This window comes from Theropithecus gelada, chromosome 4, assembly GCF_003255815.1.
Source record: "Theropithecus gelada isolate Dixy chromosome 4, Tgel_1.0, whole genome shotgun sequence".
Taxonomy (NCBI): Eukaryota; Metazoa; Chordata; class Mammalia; order Primates; family Cercopithecidae; genus Theropithecus; species Theropithecus gelada.
The window spans coordinates 7,491,302-7,512,365 of NC_037671.1; the positions used below are offsets into that span (position 1 = coordinate 7,491,302).

Below are 21,064 nucleotides of genomic sequence, written 5' to 3' on the forward strand. Positions count from 1 at the left end.
ACAGTGAGCTATGATCAGGTCATTGCACTCAAGCTTGGGCAACAGAACAAAGACCGTGACTTAAAAATAATAATAGTAATAAAATTAAAAGGAAAGAGCTTTTTGTGGTTTTGTTAGATTTTTGTTTTTGTTGCTTTGTTTGTTTTTTCTTATTTTTTACATTGTCTTCACAGACGTCAGCCTGTTAATTTTTTTTTTTTCTTTTTCCTTTTTTTGAGGCAGGGTCTCACTCTATCACATAGGCTGAAGTGCAGTGGCTCAGACGGCTCACAAGAGCCTCGACCCCCTGGGCTCAAGGGATCCTCCTGCCTCAGCCTCCCAAATAGCTGTGACTATAGGCACATGCCACCACACCTGACTGATTTTTTTATGTTTCGTAGAGATGGTGTCTCATTATATTGCCCAGGCTGGTCTCCTGCTCTCAAGCAATCCTCCTGCCTCAGCCTTCCAAAGTGCTAGGATTATAGGTGTGAGCCACTGCACCAGGTCCCAGACATTCTTTTTGAGTATACCTAAGACATTTGTAATAATAGATTACGTATTAGGCCATAGACCAGGAAATAATTTATTATTTCATTTTTTCTCATTTTTAAGAATGTCCAGTTTTTTTGTGGTGGTGGTGGTGGTGGTTTTTTCCCTTTCATTTGTTTGTTTGGTTGGTTTTTGTCACCCAAGCTGGAATGCGGTGGCATGATCTCAGCTCACTGCAACCTCTGCCTCCTGGGTTCAAATGATTCTCCTGTCTCAGCCTCCCAAGTAGCTGGGACTACAGCATGTGCCATGACGCCCAGCTAAGTTTTTGTATTATAAGTAGACACGGGGTTTCAACATGTTGGCCAAACTGGTCTCGAACTTCTGACCTCAAGTGATTAACTCACTTCAGCCTTCCAAAGTGCTAGGATTACAGGTGTGAACCACCATGCCCGAACCTCATAATTTCCTTAATCTTAAAAGTATAGAAAAGCTTTTTTTAATCCATATTCCCACTACCCAGAGGTAAATTCATTATAGTACCAAACTTTTCCATTTGATTAATGCAACTAAGGCAAATTAATATTTGCGTGTTGATTCTACTTTTATTTGCAATTTTTTTAAAAACAAAAATTGGATGATGTTGTAATTTTGGTATTATTTTCTTTTTCACTAAATTCTATATCGTGGCTTTTTGACATATACACGTATATTATCGTTTTAGGTTCCTGCTGGGTATTCCAATTTCTCGATAGACATTCAGGTTATTTCCCGCTCCATGCCCCCGCCCCCTGCCTTTTTTTTTTTTTTTTTTTTTTTTCCTCGGAGACAGAGTTTTGCACTTGTTGTCCAGGCTGGAGTACAGTGTAGCAATCTCAGCTCACTGCAACCTCCACCTCCTGGGTTCAAACGATTCTCCTGCCTCAGCCTTCCCAGTAGCTAGGACTACAGGCATGCACCACCACACCCAGCTAATTTTTTGTATTTTTAGTAGAGATGGGGTTTCGCCATGTTGGTCAGGCTGGTCTCAAACTCCTGACCTCAGTTGATCCACCCACCTCGGCCTCCCAAAGTGCTGAGATTACAGGCGTGAGCCACCGCACCTGGCTGGTTCACTTTTAGATAATACTGTGATAATAAACATCTTCATATGTATACTCTTGTGCAGGTATCTGGGTGTCTCTCCTTGCTATCCATTTATAGAAGTAGGATTACTAGGTCGAAAGATGTGGTTAATGGTATTAATACATACCGTCCTTAGATAAATTTAACATCTAGTCATTTAAAGTGTGGCCTCACCTTCCCTTCCCTCTAAGTACTTCCCACTCATCATGTGGTACCTCTTTCCCAGCTCTACACTTGTCTTGACCCCCATTCCTGCAAGGTTAAGCTGCCTACTAGCTGCCTATTAGCTAATCAACAGAATATTAACTTTGGATAGCTTTTAAAATTATGACTCATTTTCATGAAGATTAAAATGACTTCCAGAGCCAAGGAATGAAGCTATAATGAAGACAACAAAGACAGGAGAACAATTATGGGGGTTGATCCTTGGCTGATAGACTTGACTTCAAAGTCGACCATTCGCACCCCGGGTGAGTCATTTTGAATTAAAATCAGATACTCTGCCCATCTGTAATGAGAGATCTTCTTGATCTTTAATGAGCACAATCTCTTCATTGAAACAGTCACCAGAATTTGCATTTCCAAGATCTCTTGCCACTTTCCCCAAAATACTTTCTATGGCCATTACACAGAAAAAACTTATCTGTGCCTCCAAAGAAAGCTCAGCTTTGGACCAAATTATCCCCACTGTGTACAACTAAATCACACTCCTTCGGTCTCTGTATCTCTCTCTGTAGTTCATTTCAATGCTTCTAGCAAATCAACATTGTGACCCAATAATTACTAAGTCAATTAATCTTTACTGCATTATTAGTCACAAACCTCACCAACTAACCTTGCAAGGTGCATATGTGGGCAAAGCCATGGAAGCTAGAGAGTTTCCTGGGAAAATCTGGGATCTTATTTCATGTCCTCACATTCCTCTGAAGGAAAAAACCTGCAAACATGGAGTCAAAATCTTACAAATTTTGGAAGGCAGAGGAGTGGAAAAAATTCTTACAAATTTCACAAGGCTACAAAGCAAAAAGGGGAATGTGGTCTTGAAAAATTCTTAAAACTTAACCAGAATGAGCGACAATTGATCTTTCTTTCCAATAGTTTGATGTTTGGATTAGTGTATTTCCGTTGCGAAATCTGATTTTCTATTATCCACTTACACCTAGTTGGCATGAAATAAATGTTTGTTGAAGTGAATTAAATGTAAGATGCTCGGGTCAATGTCTTTCATACATTCTTTATAGGGTCTTATATTTGGAAAATAATATTAACAGCCATTTCTACGAATAACATTTACTTCATCCATAGAAAATGTAAAGACGCTACCAAAGGGAGCCATCCTAAGATGCCTGAAATGAGTTATTAAATTCTAACTTAACCACAACCAATATTACTAATTTGTTTTAAATAACTTGTCCAACTCCTAGAAGGAAACAATGATTTGGGGAGCAGAAGTAGACCAAGAAAATTAGTATTAAATGGCAAGAGTAAAGGGATACACATTGGAAATTCTGGCTTCCTGGAGTGAACAGTCATCTCTCCTGCTAGAAAATAATATCTTGAATTGAAAAGCATTCGCATCATGGTAGATTTTTAACCCAATTAAATTTCCTTCTAAGTAGCCTATTCACTAAAGCAGTATGATAGCTGTTAATATTATCATTTAATAAACATATTTCTAGTAAAAATGAACTCCATTCCAACTATTACCACAGCGTAAGTTAAGATTTTTTCTCAAAATGTTAGCTTGGTTTGGGATTGCTGCTTTTCCTTTCCAATTGATTTGCCTCTGCCCAACTGAGAAGCTAAAAAAATACCAATAAATAGAGTTAGGAACACAGACTAATAAAGTATGCTTTTCATAAGATGTCAATATCTTTTTTATTTCTCAGGATAACCATATTCAGGAAGGATAGGGAAACAATAAACTATTCTTTTAAATGCCTAACAGCATTTTTTCAACTAGGAACCATATTCAAACAACCTTATTTTTCATTATGATGCACATTGTCATTCTCTTCATTGAGAGTTTCCTTTTTTATTTTTTAAATTGACTATATTTTGCTAATCCTCTCTGTATCTTTCCAATTTTAACATGTGTGCTGCCAAAGCGAGCACTTTTTTGGGGGGGAGAGGGGCGTTGTTTTTTCATTTTTGTTTTTAAGACAGAGTCTTGCGCTGTCACCCAGGCTGGAGTGCAGTGGCGCAATCTCAGCTCACTGCAACCTCTGCTTCCCAGGATTCAAGCAATTCTCATGCCTCAGCCTCCCTAGTAGCTGGGATTACAGGTGTGCACCACCACCCTTGGATAATTTTTGTATTTTTAGCAGAGATGGTTTCGCCCTGTTGGCCAGGCTGGTATCCACTCCTGGCCTCAAGTAATCCACCCACCTCAGCCTCCAAAAGTGCTGGGGTTACAGGCATCAGCCACCATGCCTGGCCCAGAACTTCCTAAGAAACCCTTACACGTCACTGCTAGCTGTCTCACTCTTCCTTGGGTGAGTTCCCCGGATAGTGAAATGATTCAAACAGACACAAAATGGCAACATGTGCTCTGTCTGCTTCACAGCAGTTTACCTGAAGGAGAGAGAAATAATTCAAACAGACACAAAATGGCAACATGTGCTCTGTCTACTTCACAGCAATTTACCTGAAGAGTTTCGACACAGATTTTATCATAAATAAGAATTTCTGGTTTTGTTTTTGATTTTTTGGTGTTTTTTGTTTTGTTTTGGTTTTGGTTTTTGGGTTTTTTTTTTTGAGATGGAGTCTTGCTCTGTCGCCCAGGCTGAAGTGCAGTGGCCTGATTTCGGCTCACTGCAAGCTCCGTCACCGGATTCATGCCATTCTCCTGCATTCAGCCTTCTGAGTAGCTGGGAATACAGGCATGTGCCACCACGCCTGGCTAATTTTTGTATTTTTAGCAGAGAGAGGATTTCATCATGTTGGTGAGGCTGGTCTCGAACTCCTGATCTTTTGATCCACTTGCCTCAGCCTCCCAAAGTGCTGGGATTACAGGCATGAGCCACTGCTCCCGACCAGAGAAATATTATTTTTTAATAAACAACTTTAGAGGCCAGGCACAGTAGCTTACACCTTTAATCCCAGTACTTTGGGAGGCCAAGGGGGGAGGATCACTTGAGGATAGTTCAACCAGCCTGGGCAACATAGCAGGACCCCATCTCAACAAAAAAATTTAAAAACACTTTGGGAGGCCAACATGGGAGGATGGCTTAAGGTAAAGAGTTTGAGACCAGCCTCAGCTACTTGGCAAGACCCTGTTTCAAAAAAACATAAAGAAATTATTTATTTATTTATTTATTTATTTATTTATTTATTTATTGAGACGGAGTTTTGCTCTTGTTGTCCAGGCTGGAGTGCAATGGCACAATCTCGGCTCATTGCAACTCTGCCTCCCAGATTCAAGCGATTCTCCTGCCTCAGCCTCCTTAGTAGCTGGGATTACAGGTGTGCGCTACCACGCCCAGCTAATTTTGTATTTTTAGTAGAGAAAGGGTTTCTCCATGTTTGTAAGGCTGGTCTCAAACTCCCGGCCTTAGGTGATCTGCCCACCTCAGCCTCCCAAAGTGCCGGGATTACAGGTGTGAGCCACTGTGCCTGGCCAAAGAAAAAATTTAAACAACTAACAAAAATATGATCATAGAAATATTTTGAAAGATAAGAAAATGTTCTTCAGGCTGGGTGCAGTGGCTCACGCCTGTAATCCCAGCACTTTGGGAGGCCGAGGCAGGCAGATCACGAGGTCAGGAGGCTGAGACCATCCTGGCTAACACAGTGAGACGCCGTACAAAAAATTAGCCAGGCATGGTGGCAGGTGCCTGTAGTCCCAGCTACTGGGGAGGCTGAGGCAGGAGAATGGCATGAACCTGGGAGGCGGAGCTTGCAGTGAGCCGAGATCACACCACTGCAGTCCAGCCTGAGCGACAGAAAATGTTCTTCAAATACCAAGTAAAGATTTTTAAAAAGAGTACGTGCCACAGTGACCAACCCATCCTGGTTAATCTAGAACTATTACAGTTTTAAAACTAAAATTGTTTTTAAAGTCCACAGTTCATAGCCAGGCACAGTGGTTCATGCCTGTAATCCCAGCACTTTGGCAGGCCATGGCAGGCAGATGACTTGAGGCCAGGAGTTCAAGACCAGCCTGACCAACATGGTGAAACCCCGTCGCTACTAAAAATACGAAAATTAGCTGGATGTGGGGGCACATGCCCGTAATCCCAGCTACTCGGGAGGCTGAGGCATGACAATTGCTTGAACCCAGGAGGCAGAAGTTGAAGTGAGTCAAGATTGTGCCACTGTACTGCAGCCTGGGTGATAGAGGGAGACTTTGTCTCAAAAAATAAATTTTAAAAAGCCCACAGTCCTGGGAACACCCCACAGACCAAACTGAGGCAGCTGGTTACCCTAGCACAAGCAATCTTAGAATGAAAATATCAGAATCATCAGACCACTCCCTTTAATCGAATTAAACAGCCTTTATTGAATGCCTACTGTATATAAAGTACAGGCAGCCCTTCATACCCACAGGTTCCACATCCATGGATACAATCAACCATGGATCTAAAATATTTGGGGATAAAACAGCAGTAAAAATAACAATACAACAATAAAAATACAAATTTAAAAATTATATAGTATAACAACTATTTACATAGCATTTACACTGCAGTAGGTATTATTTAAGTAATCTAGAGATGATTTAAAGTACACAGGAGGATGCAGTTATATGCATTGACTATGCCGTTATATCAGGGACTTGAGCATCTGAGGATTCTGGTATTGCTAGGGTCCTAGAACAATCCCCAACAGATACCAAGGATGACTGTACTGTGCTGAGCGGCAATCAGTCAGGGTCCAGGCAGGAGACGGACACTACAGCCAAACTGGGCGATTTGAGGAGAGTGTCACAAAGACTCTGTTTACACAGGTGTGGGCATAGTTAGGGAAAACAATGAATAGAGAAGCATCCTGGGCTAGCAAGAGTGGGGGCCACCAGCACCTGAAAGGGCAGAGGAGGCTGTCCAACCTGAACTCACCACAACCCAGCAGGAGGCAAGCCCTCCCCTGCTTCACCCTACGACTAGCACTGGTGCCTCCCACTGGGTGAATCTGACCGCAAGGCGGAGGAAGGGGGCTTGTTGATGGAGTCCTCGTCTGTCAGCACCCCAAGCCACAGAGCAGGGCCGAGTGAGTCCGGGGGCACCCAGAGAACACATAAGCCTGGCCCCTGCTCTTGGCAACTTAAAAATCTAAGGGAAACATCAAGACGTTATTTTAGGCACATACTGAGACAACTCACTAGTGCCAAAAACTGAGTGTTTAGGTCTAACCGGTCCTTGCAGAATTAAATCAAAATCAAGTTATTCATTCCTTGTGGCTCCTGACCTGGTCTGCTTTTGGTTGGAATGAATGAGCCCCGGGGGTCAAAAACAGAGATTTACGTATATGTGAAATTATTTTAGTCATCTTACATATCTACACCAGTTTGAGTCCTGCATCTCTCCCCTCACTTTTTGTGTGTGCGTGTGTGTGAGAGAGTGAGTCTTGCTCTGTCACCCAGGCTCTGGAGTGCAGTGGCGTGATCTTGGCTCACTGCAACCTTGACCCTCCTGGGTTCAAGCGATTCTCTTGCCTCAGCTTCCCAAGTAGCTGGGACCACAGACATGCGCCACCATACCCAGCTAATCTTTTTTTGTGTGTGTGTTGTTGTTGTTGTTATTTTAGTAGAGACGGGGTTTCATTATATGTTGGCCAGGCTGGTCTCAAACTGCTGACCTCATGTAATCCACCTGCCTCGGCCTCCCAAAGTGATGGGATTATAGGCGTGAGCCACCATGCCCAGCCTGTCCCCCTGCCCTTTATAATTTCAAATGTGAGGGTGTCTTTCGTGCAGCATCTCAGGGCTTACCTTGTTGGGTTTACCCTGCAGTACTGTGCCCAACATCTTACCCTGAAGTAACCTGCTCTTATCAAAGGTGAGCATCTCTGTGCTTTTCCAAAATGTGTCTATTTTCGTCAAAGCCAAAAACAAAAGAGCAAATTACCAAGCAGCGTTTCACTGCATTTACTCTGTTGTCTACAACTCCTGACTTGCTAAGGGTGACTGAAATTTACAGGAGGAACATCACAGGAAATCATCAGGAATGTGAGCCCCAAAATGGTTCCCAAGTCTTATTCTTTCCATCACCATTAGTCCAAGGTTTAGAGGTTAAAATTCTAATAAATGAGCCTGGCATGGTGGCTCATGCCTGTAATCCCAGCACTTTGGAGTACACAGGTGGGCAGATCACTTGAACTCAGGAGTTCAAGACCAGCCTGGGCAACATTTGTCTCTACAAAAAATACAAAACAATTAGGCCAGTGCGGTGGCTCTCACCTGTAATCCCAGCACTTTGGGAGGCCGTGAATCACAAAGTCAGGAGTTCCAGACCAGCCTGATCAACATGGTGAGACCCTGTCTCTACTAAAAATACAAAAATTAGCTGAGCGTAGTGGTGGGTGCCTGTAATCCCAGCTACTCAGGAGGCTGAGGCAGGAGAATCACTTGAACTAGGGAGACAGAGATTGCAGTGAGCCGAGATCGCACCATTGCACTCCAGCCTAGGGGACAGGGCAAGACTCCGTCTCAAAAAAAAAAAAAAAAAAAATCAGCCAGATGTGCTGGCACACACCTGTGTTCCCACTTATTTGGGAGGTTGAGGTCAGAGGATTGCTTGAGCCCAGGAGACAGAAGTTGCAGTGAGCTGAGATGGCACCACTGCATTCCAGTACAGCCTAGGTGACAGAATGAGACCTGTCTCAAAAAAATAAATAAATAAAAATAAAAATAAACCAATAAATGTATCACAAAATTAGATTTCATTCTGTTAGCATTGAACTTCAGAAATTCCTCACACAATGATAGCATCATAGCAGCTAATGTCTCATGGAAAGACAAGTCTCCATGCGAAGGGTGCTTATGATTTTTGGAGGACAAGTTAGTCTGAGACTCCATCCCTCTCTTTGTAAAATGTGGGAAATAATGGGTAACTCATTGATTGTTGTAAGGATTAAGTAATACAATTTCCAAAAAAATACCTAACACAAAGTAGCCTCTAAAATTAGTCTCCCCACCCTCAAACTTTCTACCTTACCCAAAGTGCATTTATACATTTAAATACATAGTTTTAGTCACTTTGTTTAATAATGTTACATTTTAGTAACTTTAGAAATATATTTTCCCCAAACCCTCCTAGAAACTCCAAATGTCTCTCTACTTCCTTGACACAAGGTAGCTATTTGCCAATACCAGGAATGAGGTGAAAGGAATAGGATATTCCATTGAACCAAGGATTTCCAGAGAAGTGTGGGTTTCCTCCTTTCAACCTCTTCGATGTAATCTAAATCACTAAGTAATGACAGTTTGTCCAAAAATGTCATACATTCAGGTGAGGAAGAAGCATAGGAACCTCATGGATTTATGGAGAGGAAACTTAAGAACTCCTCTCAAACACCATTTAAAAAAAAAGCTTCTTGTCCATACATGGGGTGGATTTGCAACACAGCCTTCCACAGACTCAAGCCCATCTGTTGTTAGGAGTATGAGTTAGGACAGAACAAGGAGGAAAACTACCAAGTCATCTCTCTTCACACAAGTCCAGCCAAGTATTGACTATTTACTCAAAGCTTTCATTTCTCCCTCCCTCTCTCTGTTCAGTCATTATCCCCTGCCTCCCCCTCACCCCCTCCCTCCACCAAATGAAATTAAATTTCTCAAGTGCCTCCATCTGATACTGTGTTTAGCAGAAGCCCTGGGTAGATGTGGATTCTCTTTCTTGAATTTTCCCTGACAAACCGCTTCCAGCTGCCCTCTAGGGTGGGACGCCAGCGTGATAAAATACAGCGTCGTGTTTGCTGAGGATTTCAGCTGCCACCTGGGGGCTCATGCACTCAATGAGTGCTCTTTAGCAAGGCTGGTGGTGACATGGTGACAAACGGTATGTTGACTTTTTTCTGTCTGTGGTTTAGGACTGGTTGGTTTCAGTCTTGCTGGCTCTTTCTCCTGGGTTGCCAACCTTTTCCACATTTAAAGGCTGTGACTGCCTCTCCTCCAGGGTTATTGCAGCAAGCTCCTTGCTTTTGACAGAAGCCATTTGTTGGTTAGCGGGTTTACAACCGAGACGACCTGCAAGTACACGTTTGATAGTTAACCCATGCTTCAGAATTTGCTTTTTTTTTTTTTCCTTTTTTTTCTTTTTAAGGGTTCTTTCTTCAACTAAACAGTTTCTCTTTAGAGTGTTATCACTCCGCTCCCATGAAATGACTGCGACTGTTACTTCTTTTATCTCTGGTCACACCCAGCAAAATTAAGCTTGTTTGTGGATGATTAGCAGCAGGCTGGTCCACGTCTGAGCCAATTGGCTGGATGCTTAGGTGGACTTTGCCTCGGGCTCACCCCTAAGGCCACTGCCTGTGCCAAGGCATTCCCAAGCCCCTGTCCCCCATGTGGGCTTCCCTGCTGCATGTGGCTCTTCAGCCTCCACGTCCTCCTCTTCACTCCCCCATCCTTGCACAGACTTCCTCTTCCATCCCGCTTGCTTCTAGAACATTTCCAATTATTGCTTCCAGGTCCTGAACACTAGTGGCTGAACTGAAAAGTGGAAAAGATGATGAAAGCCAGGCACTGAGAAACCAGTTAATGAAACTCTTCAGAGGTCTCCAGAAAGGACTGATTCCCCTGCACACCTGACAAGGAATCTTGGACTCTTCTTATTAAAGGGAAAGGAAGTCCATTTTACTGGAGACTTGTCAAGAAATTCCAGTGAGCCCCTGGGCGGAGGGCTTCAGTGGCCAGGGTAGCTTTCTGCTTTTGGTTGTAAAGAGATAGGAAAGTATCATCCTTCAAAGCGATGTCGTGGGCTCAGAGCCTTCTGTGCACTTTGCCATATTGTGCCCTCTCCAGTTCTCAAGGTCAGTTGGCCATTTGAAGTGGAACAATGACTTCTCTACAATCCAGCTTTAACTATTTGCACAGTTCCATGCCATTCCACTAATTTAGTACACACCAGGGTGTACCCAGGTTTCAGTCTGGTCTTGGTTCTACTTCCCAAGCCCAGTCTCAGCACACATCTTCCCAAAGATCTTTCCTCCCAGGTCCCAGTCTCCCTCTTAGGGTCAAACCAATTCAACCTAACCCTTATTTCATATCTACTCTCTGCCTACTCAGCCCAGTGTGGTAGTCAGGCACAGAAACTCATCAATTACAACACATAGTGAGCAGGTCAACAACAGAGTGGGATAAAATTCCCTCTTCTCCAAACACACAAACCCCGCTCTGTAGCATCTTTTTTCCACCCCTGAAATTCCCCCAAACAGACTATCCCTTGTGCTGGCATGCAGCAAGATCCTAAAGAGGCCCTACAGCCTGTTTTTCTCAGGCTTTTTTCAAGCCTTTTTCCAATCTACTTTCCCTGAAACTTTATTTTGTGTCCATATACACACACTAGAATCAACAAGTTGTACTGAGCATGCAAAGCCCACATCCACATTTCTAGACCCTGATACCTTCTCAGACCTCTGGCACATCTAAAGCCCAGATCAAATGGGATTACTCCCAGGATATACATTGCTTTAGAGAAGAGAATATTCATCACACCCAGGCATGGATCTGAGACATCCTCACATGTTCACATACAGAAGGCCCATTCCTTAAGTAATTAGAAATCCATCATCTAAAAAAAAAATTACCAAATCACATTTTGATTAGGATTAAAAGGTAGAGGCTGGGCATGGTGACTCATGCCTGTAATCCCAGCACTTTGGGAGGCCAAGGCAGGTGGATCACTTGAGGTCAGGAGTTTGAGACCTGTATGGGCAACAGGGTGAAATCCTATCTCTACAAAAAATACAAAAATTAGCTGTGCATGGTGGTGCATGTATGTGGTCCCAGCTACTCAGGAGGCTGAGGTGAGAGAATCACTTGCGCCTGGGAAGCGGAGGTTGCAATGAGCCACGATCATGCTACTGCACTCCAGCCTGGGCCATAAAGTAAGACTCTGTCAAAAAAAAAAAAAAAAAGATAGAGACAGTAGTACAGTACCTTGAAATATCCAAAAACTCAAAAGCTTTTCTATTCTGAAAGCATCAGGCAATTTTCTTACAATAAATGTATTTTTCTGATGAGGGTTTACTGGAAATATTACCAGAACAAGTATCTCCAACCACTTTCAGTCTGGAAAATGATAAAGGTGGGTTCTTGGTGGCACAGCGAAACCAGCCTGAGATTACAAACCTTTGCTGGAGGTAACTACAGAAGCGACCATGGAGACTTAATTCTGTGTTTTTCTGAGATTCTATAATTAGGTAATGTCATTTACATGCTTCCAAGTGAGGGAAGGAAATTCTTTGGAGACAAAGCGTAACGGTTCCAGTTCTGGCACCAAATGTCTTCCTGCTCAGCAAGTCCATTTTAAAGCCTTGTTCGTGAACTAAGCTGAGTTCTCCTACAGAGGCAGAGTGAAGAGTCAAGGAAATGTGAAGATTGGCCGGGCACGGTGGCTCATGCCTGTAATCCCAGCACTTTGGGAGGTTGAGGCGGGCAGATCACAAGGTCAGGAGTTCGAGACCAGCCTGACCAACATGGTGAAACCCCCATCTCTACTAAAAATACAAAATTAGCCAGGCATGGTGGTGCATGCCTGTAATCAAAGCTACTTGGGAGGCTGAGGCAGAAGAATCGCTTGAACCCAGGAGGCGGAGGTTGCAGTGAGCCGAGATTGCGCCATTGTACTCCAGCCTAGGCAGCAAGAGTGAAACTCCATCTCAAAAAAAAAAAAAAAAAGGAAGAAAGAGAGAACATACCTCTTTCAGCATCGCCTTGCAGGGTCCTCCCTTTCTCTGTGATTCCAACAGTATTCTCTGAAACAACACAGAAGAGTTGGCCTCCCTCCCTCGCCTGAACATGCAGTTGCAGTTCAATGCCTCACTCCCCACGCCATTCTGGTGGCTTTCCTCTGCACACATTCCACCTTGCTGTCCCTCTTAATTGTTAGCACCTATTTGGCAAATATGCTGGAAAAATATTTCCAAAAAAAGCTAAACGTGGTTGTTTGGAGTGATGAGATTACCGGTAACACTGTTGTTTGCTTCTTCTTTGCGTGTTTTCAACGGCTGGGCTTGGAACAAGTACAGGTATTCCTTTGCTCATTCTGTCACGATGCTCAGCATTGACTGTGCTGTTCTGACTAGTGTGACTACTCCATTGCTGGCATCTCCTGTGTCCGGAACATTACACTTCTGGTAATACACTACACGATTGTATTTGTCTTTTTCAAAACCACTTAACGCCTTCAGCTTATATAAATCTTGTAGCTAACTGAAGCCTCCAGGTCTTTTTCACATGAAGTGTTCACATAAATCATGGATCTCCCAACCTATTTTCATCTTTATGAGTAGTTAAGACATAAATCCTTCTTACAGTATTAAAGGGTGCTAGTGTATTAAACTACCTAAATAACAAGCATGCCTTTTAAAGGGGCTGTCGTGATCTAATTCAAATGGTAAGAATTCCAGGGTCTATGTCAGGTGCCTCTGGCTCCCTCTGTCTCTCATCCTTCCATTGTGGATCCACGAAACATTTCTTGAAATGTTGCCTCCTGGCCAGGCGCGGTGGCTCATGCCTGTAATCCCAGCACTTTGGGAGACGGAGGTAGGAAGATCACTTGAGGTCAGGAGTTCGAGACCAGAGCCTGGTCAACATAGTGAAACCCCGTCTCTATTAAAAATACAATAATTAGCCAGGTGTGGTGGCATGCACCTGTAATCCCAGCTACTCAGGAAACTGGGGCAGGAGAATCACTTGAATCCCAGAGGCAGAGGTTGCAGTGAGCCAACATCGCACCACTGCACCCCAGCCTGGGTGACAGAGCAATACTCTGTCTCAAAAAAAAAAAAAAAAAAAAAGCTTCCTGGAAAAATTAATATGCAAGAAAATTCAAGGGACTAGTAATCTGTGGAAGGGGAAGATGGTAATGTTTTCTTTCTTTTGGGCGTCAATTACATGAGGTCATTTTATTTTATAATATATTGTCTTGTATGAATGAAATAGTCCACGATACAAATTTTAAATATGTGATAATTTAAAAGTAATATGTAGAGTTGATTTAAAATTGGAAGAAATGGCTGGACATGGTGGTCCATCCCCGTAATCCCAGCACTCTGGGATGGGAGGCTGAGACAGGAGGATCACTTGAGCCAAGGAGTTTGGGACTGGCCTGGGCAACATAACAAGATCCTGTTTCTACAAAAAATACAAAAATTAGCTAAGCATGATGACGCATGCTTGTAGTTCCAGCTACCCAGGAGGCTGAGGCGGGCGGTTTGCTTGAGCCCCAGAGATTGCAAATGTAGTGAGCTATGATTGTGCCACTGCACCCCAGCCTGGGCAACAGAGCCAGACCCTGTCTCTAAATTAATTAGTTAATTTAATTTAATTGGAAGAAATGGTTGGGCACTGTGGCTCATGCCTGTAATCCCAGCACATTGGGAGGTAGAGGCTGGAGGATCACTTTAGGCAAGAAATTCAAGACCTGCCTGAGCAAGAGAGCAAGACCCCATCTCTACAAAAACATTAAAAAATAAAAAATTCACTAGGCATCGTAGTGAGTGCCTATAGTCATAGCTACTCAGGAGGCTGAGGGGGGAGGATTGCTCAAGCCTGGGAGTTAGAGGCTGCAAATGAGCTGTGGTTGCATCACTGCACTTCAGCCTGGGCAACAGAGACAGATCTTGGTTTTTTTTTTTAAAAAAAAAAAAAAAAAAGTAGGGAAAAAAATTCTCAGTATCCCTTCAATTTTGAGGGGGAAAAAAGGTAATGGTAAAAAATGAGGAGACAGCAATAGATAAGCAAATGAAAGGGAGGAAAAAAGATTTAAGATTGAAAAGGAAAATGAAAGAAAAGATAGAGGCCTGGAAGACAGGCAGAGATAGGAGGATTAGATGGAGTATTTGGCTGAACAGGGATGACAGAGGCGGTGAGGAGTCCCTGCAGCGCTGCAGAGTGAGAGAGAGAGGAACAGCGAAAGCTACTTCCGATCCTCCAAGAAACGTCAGCAAATCCATCCTATTCCTTAGCATTCTGCTTCAACCACCTAAGGCAGTCAGCCTCCCACTGCTGTTCAGCCTGTGTGGCCCAGAGCCAGGAAGCGCGTTCCCTCGCAGCTCTGGGTACAGATTCCCTGTACACATGAGTGTCTCCCTCCCGGTGACTCAGCTGCTCTGCTTTCCTCTCCTTCCCCAGGGCCTGAGCAGTAGCCTGCCTGATGACGATCAAGCAGAGCCCTGCAAGTTTCAAGAGGAATGTCAATGACTCTTCACTGAAACCTCCCAGGTAGGCAGGCAGTGACAATCCAGGGCTTTCCTGGCCACAGTGCAATCCTAACCTCAGGGTAAAAGCCATGTCCCTGTTCCCCCACAGCATGGCAAAATCATTTCCAGTTAGATTTAAAAGTTTCATGTTTTTAAAAAAATGAAACCATAAAAATGAATGTGACTCAGATAAAGTAAAAAAAAAAAAAAAAAAAAAAGTCAGTGGTCGTGTGTTTTTAAAAAGACAGAGAACAAATGGATAAATATTACAGAAGACCAGTGTAAATTGTTTAGTGCACACCATGAAATACTTTTTTCAACCTCTGGCTCCAAATCTCCAAATTTTTGTCCCCTTCCTTACTCCTTGGGCTGAATAGACAGCCTTTTAATCACTCAGTTTTAAGAAAAACTTCATTCTGTTCATTAAGACTCCATCTCAGGTATGAAAAGTTCAGTAAGTGAAGGCAAAGATTAATTTTATATTCATTTAAAGGCTTTTCCCCTCCACCTAAGGCCAGGCTCACAGCCCCTGTTTTGGAAGGTGGGCTGTTTGCTCCTTCTGCATTTTACTAGTCTTCTCCTCTCTTTCTCTGCAGTTTCTTTTTTTCTTTTCTTTTCTTTCTTTCTTTCTTTCTTTTTTTTTTTTTTTTTTTCTTGAAACAGAGTCTCACTCTGTTGCCCAGGTTGGAGTACAATGGCACAATCTCATCTCACTGCAACCTCCGCCTCCTGGGTTCAAGCCATTCTCCTGCCTCAGCTACCCAAGTAGCTGGGATTACAGGTGACGGCTAATTTTTGTATTTTTAGTAGAGATGGGGTTTCACCATGTTGGCCAGACTGGTCTCGAACTCCTGGCCTCAGGTGATCCATCTGTCTCAGCCTCCCAAAGTGCTGGGATTATAGGCATGAGCCACCACGCCCAGTCCTCTCTCTGCTGTTTCTGACTCCTCTGGCTTTGTGGGGAAGGGAGGGGAAAGGACTAGGGGAAAGGTGCTTTTATGTAAGTCATGCAGCTGTCCTGATAGTCAAGCTCTCTCTGGGAGGGTCCCCTTGTGTGGGCTCAAGAGACCTTTGAGGGTCTCTCCAGGGCACTGTTGTCTGATGCATACTGGGTCATCTCAGAGTCCCACTTCTAGGCTCCTGCCCAGCCACCCCCATCACAGCCTGGGGGATGTGAGGCAGGGGTCTCCGCACCAGCCAGCCACCTTGGGCGGGGCACAGGTCAGACGGCCTGAGTCCCTGTCTGCTGCATTCACTTGGCCCACAGCACATCCTTCCACCCCACATTCCAAATGGAGAGAGTGCTGCTGCTCTCTCTGTCCGCTTTCTCTTCATCCCGCTGGGACGGGCTGCTCCAGCAAGACTTTTGCATTCAGAATTCTCTAGATGAAAAGGAGAGACTAGTTTCTATGTTCAGTCAGACTCCTAATTCAGTGAGGGGGAAGGGGAGGGCACAGGGATGGGAAGTTGGGGGATGGGGATGGAGGGAAGATGGGGATGGGAAAGAGGACGGGTCCGCCTCTCTCAGAAACTTCCTCATTATTCTGTGCCAGTGTCAGCACCAGGATGGGCCTTCAGACCCCAGCATCTCCGCGAGCAGTGAGCAAAGTGGGGCACAGCAGCCTCCCATTTACAGGTAGGTCTTGGTTTCTCCCAGTGGCAAGCTTGGAGTCCTTCATCTGGCAAGGAAGAGCCCGTAGGGGAATCGCCCCACACCACACTGTCCCTTTACATCTTTCCTGTGCTTGGGTCCGTTTGGAGGTATGGTGAAGCTGTGGACTCCTTAGAATGATGTTTTCGGCCGGGCACGGTGGCTCACGTCTGTAATCCCAGCACTTTGAGAGGCCGAGGCGGTTGGATCACCTGAGGTCTGGAGTTTGAGACCAGCCTGACCAACATGGAGAAACCCCATCTCTACTAAACATACAAAATTAGCCGGGGGCGTGGTGGCGTATGCCTGTAATCCCAGCTACTCAGGAGGCTGAGGCGGGAAAATCACTTGAACCTGGGAGGTAGAGGTTGCAGCGAGCTGAGATCGCTCCATTGCACTCCAGCATGGGCCACAAGAGTGAAACTCCATCTCGAAAAAAAGAAGTTGTACATATTTAATGTATAAGTGCACCCCCATGAAACTATCACCACAATCTATGTTATAAACATATCCGTCATCTCCAAAAGGTTCCCCCTGCCCTCTGTATTTATGTGCATGTGTGCACGTGATAGAGAGAGGGGTGGGGATGAGAGCACTTAACAGTTAAGATCTACCCTCCTGGTAAATGTATGCAAGTTCTGTTAACTACAGGCAGCATGCTCTCCAGTAGCTCTTTAGAACTCATTCATCTTGTATAAGGGAAATATTGTACCCTTTGACCAACACCTCCTGTTTCCGGCTCCCCTAGCCCCTGGCAACCATCATTCCACTCTGCGCTTCTATGCGTTTGACTATTTTACATTCTTCAAGTAAGTGAAATGATGTAGTGGTTGTCCTTCTGCTTCTGACTTCTTTCACTTAGATGATGTTTTATTAAAACATGATATGACAAGGTCTAACAGTGATTTCTAACTAGTGATGAGTATAAAGGTATTTTGCTATATATGCAACAGCTGTATGTAATATGAAAACACGTGCGCTTTCTACTAGAGACTAAGTTACGGTTGTTGCTAGTACTACTGTAGTTTGTTGCCTACATTCATAATTGGGGGAAGTGCAACATTTCAGCTAGAGGATAGTGAAAATAAGGATGGAATAGTTTTCCCTTTCATGTTCACAACGTGCTAAGGATGGATAAAGAACCCATGCCCTAGACTGAGTACTGCCTGCTGGAGGGAATCCTCCCACAGCCTTCCTGGCCTCTGCTTATATAGGTCAGGAGGGTGCAGGGGACATGGCTGCAGGGCCGGTTTGGTGGCCTCTTGGTGAGGTTTGCAGAATCACCTAGCAACTCCCCTAGGAGTGGAGAGATGTTAAAGCCAATCCTACTGAGCTTTGGGACAAGCAGCTCTGAAATGACAGAACGAGTTCCCTAAAAGGTCTGTTACTGTGACTCCTGTTTATGCTTGATGTTCACGAAATATTCTGGAATTGATACCCAAGAAACTGCTAACAGTGATGACCTCTGGGGAGTAGAGATGGAAATTGAGAGGAAAAGAAGGGAATCTCTTTTCATGTGAAACTCCTTTGTACTGTCTTTAAAAATAATAATAAACATCTTGTTTATATGATGAAAAACAAGTTGTAAAGACAACTGTGAAAGTTTTTCTGAAGGAAACCATACGTGACTTTAACTGATTTGAGGCAAGTAGAAGCTTTCTAAGTATAAAAGTAATAAAAGGAATGATAGGGGAAATTGATAGATTTGATTACACACACACACACAAAGATGCAAAACACAACAATGTCACAGACCAAAAATAAAAAACTTAAGACAAATTTGGAACAAAAATTAAACAAAAGGGGCTGGGCGCAGTGGCTCACGCCTGTAATCGCAGCATTTTGGGAGGCCAAGGCGGGTGAATCACCTGAGGTCAGGAGTTTGAGACCAGCCTGGCCAACATGGTGAAACCCTGTCTCTACTGAAAATTCAAAATTAGCATGGTGGTGCATGCCTGTAATCCCAGATACTCAGGAGGTTGAGGCAGGAGGATCCCCTGAAACTGGGAGGTAGAGGTTGCAGTGAGCCGAGATCATGTTGTATTCCAACCTGGGCAACAACAGCGAAACTCCGTCTTAAAAAAAAAAAAAAAAAAAGCCAGGTGCCTCAGCCTCCCAAGTAGGTGGGACTGCAGGCACACACCACCATGCCTGGCTAATTTTTGTATTTTTTGTAGAGAGAGAGTTTCTCCATGTTGGCCACGATGGTCTCGATCTCTTGACCTTATGATCTGCCTGCCGTGGCATCCCAAAGTGCTGGGATTATAGGTGTGAGCCATTGCACCCAGCTGGAAATGGTTTGTTAAATAAGACCCCAAATGGACAAATGTTTGAAAACATAAATTGAATTACATGAAAGTTGAAAACGTCAACACAATAACAGACATCTTAGAAAAAATTTAAAAAGACAAAAGCCTAAAGGAAAGTGTTTACAACAAGAAAAACAAAGCATTAATATACAAAACATGCTACAATTATTTTAAATCAACTTTAAAGAAAATACAATAAAAAATGAGTAAATGATACCTATGATAATTCACAGAAGAAACAGATATAGTCAACAAATACAGGCTGGGCTCTATGGCTCCCTGCACTTTGGGAGGCTGAGGCAAATGGATCACTTGAGGCCAGGAGTTGGAGACCAGCCTGGCCAACATGGTGAACCCCACCTCTACTAAAAATACAATAAATTAGCCAGGCATGGTGGTGCACACCTGTAATCCCAACTACTAGGGAGGCTGAGGCACAAGAATCATTTGAACCTGGGAGGCAGAGGTTGCAGTGAGCCAAGATTGCACCACTGCACTCCAGCGTGGGTGACCGAGTAAGACTCTGTCTCAAAAAAGTAATAATAAGTAAAAATAAAAATAAAACAAATGCAGGAAAAGTTGTACAGCTTTACCACAAACATGTAAATGCAAATAAATCCACATTTCACTCCCACAAATCATTTCACTCTCCCATACGATTAGAAAAACTTTAGAATTTTGATAAAACCAAGTGTTAGAGAGTATCATGGGAAACCAAAGATTCTTATGCACTATTAGGGGGAATGCAAACTGATTCAATCACTTTGGAGAACAATTTGGCATTATCCAGCAAAGTAGAAAATGAGTACAACCTCTGACCCAATTCTGCTTCTGAAGAAACACTTGTACATGTGTGCAAAGAGACAAATAAAGATGTTTACTGCAGCATTGCTTTATAGTAGAGATTAGCTGGAACTAGCTCAAATGTCTGTGTGTAGAAGAATGGATAAATAAACTACAATGGAACAATATGCGCAGTAAAACAAAGGAACCAGGTTTATACGTAGCAACATTGAGGAATTATTGAAAATAGTGTTGTGGCCTGGCACAGTGGCTCACGCCTGTAATCCCAGCATTTTGAAAGGACAAGGCAGGCGGATCACCTGAGGTCGGGAGTTCGAGACCAGCCTGACAATATGGAGAAACCGCATCTCTACTAAAAACACAAAATTAGCCGGGTGTGCTGGCACATGCCTGTAATCCCAGCTACTTGGGAGGCTGAGGCAGGAGAATCGCTTGAACCCGTGAGGCGGAGGTTGCAGTGAGCCAAGATAGCGCCATTGCGCTCCAGCCTGGGCAACAAGAGCAAAACTCTGTCTCAAAAATAAATAAATAAATAAATAAATAAATAAATAAATAAATAAATAAATATAAAATAAAATAAAATAAAATAAAATAAAATAAAATAAAATAAAAACAATGTTAAGGCCAGGCACAGTGGCTCACTCCTGTAATCCCAGCACTTTGGGAGGCTGAGGTAGGTGAATGACCTGAGGTCAGGAATTCAAGACCAGCCTGGCTAACATGGTGAAACCCCATTTCTACTAAAAACACAAAAAATTAGCCAGGCATGGTGGCAGGCACCTGTAATCCCAGCTACTCGGGAGGCTGAGAGAGAAGAATCACTTGAACCTGGGAGGCAGAGGTTGCAGTGAGCCAAGATTGCACCATTGCACTCCAGCCTGGGTGACAAGAGTGAAACTCTGTCTCAAAAAAAAAAGTTGAGTTTAAAAAAATGCTGCAGTTTTATACAGTATACCACTTAATATTCTTAAATACCCAAAGCAACATTAAATATTTAAAGATATATTTCTACCTAGTAAAAGCATAAAAAGGTGATTGAGGCCGGGCATGGTGGCTCATGCCTGTAATCCCAGCACTTTGGGAGGAGAGGCAGGTAGATCACCTGAGGTCAGGAGTTCGAGACCAGCCTGACCAACATGGAGAAACCCCATCTCTACTAAAAAACACAAAATTTGCTGGCAATGGTGGCACATGCCTGTAATCCCAGCTACTTGGGAGGCTGAGACAGGAGAATCGCTAGAACCCACGAGGCAGAGGTTGTGGTGAACAGAAATCACACCATTGCACTCCAGCCTGGGCAACAAGAGTGAAACTCTGTTTCAAAAAAAAAAAAAAAAGA

The 21,064-nt window shown here is 43.6% G+C and overlaps 1 protein-coding gene across 1 annotated transcript in view; it reads left to right on the plus strand.

Annotated features, from left to right (window-relative positions):
• The window catches only part of CDYL (chromodomain Y like), a 245,141-nt gene that overhangs the window by 12,489 nt on the left and 211,588 nt on the right, over positions 1 to 21,064 (plus strand). The window contains exon 3 of the mRNA XM_025383477.1: positions 16,515 to 16,597. The gene's annotated coding sequence lies outside the window, so the exon portion shown is untranslated. The remainder of the gene's footprint in view (positions 1 to 16,514; positions 16,598 to 21,064) is intronic.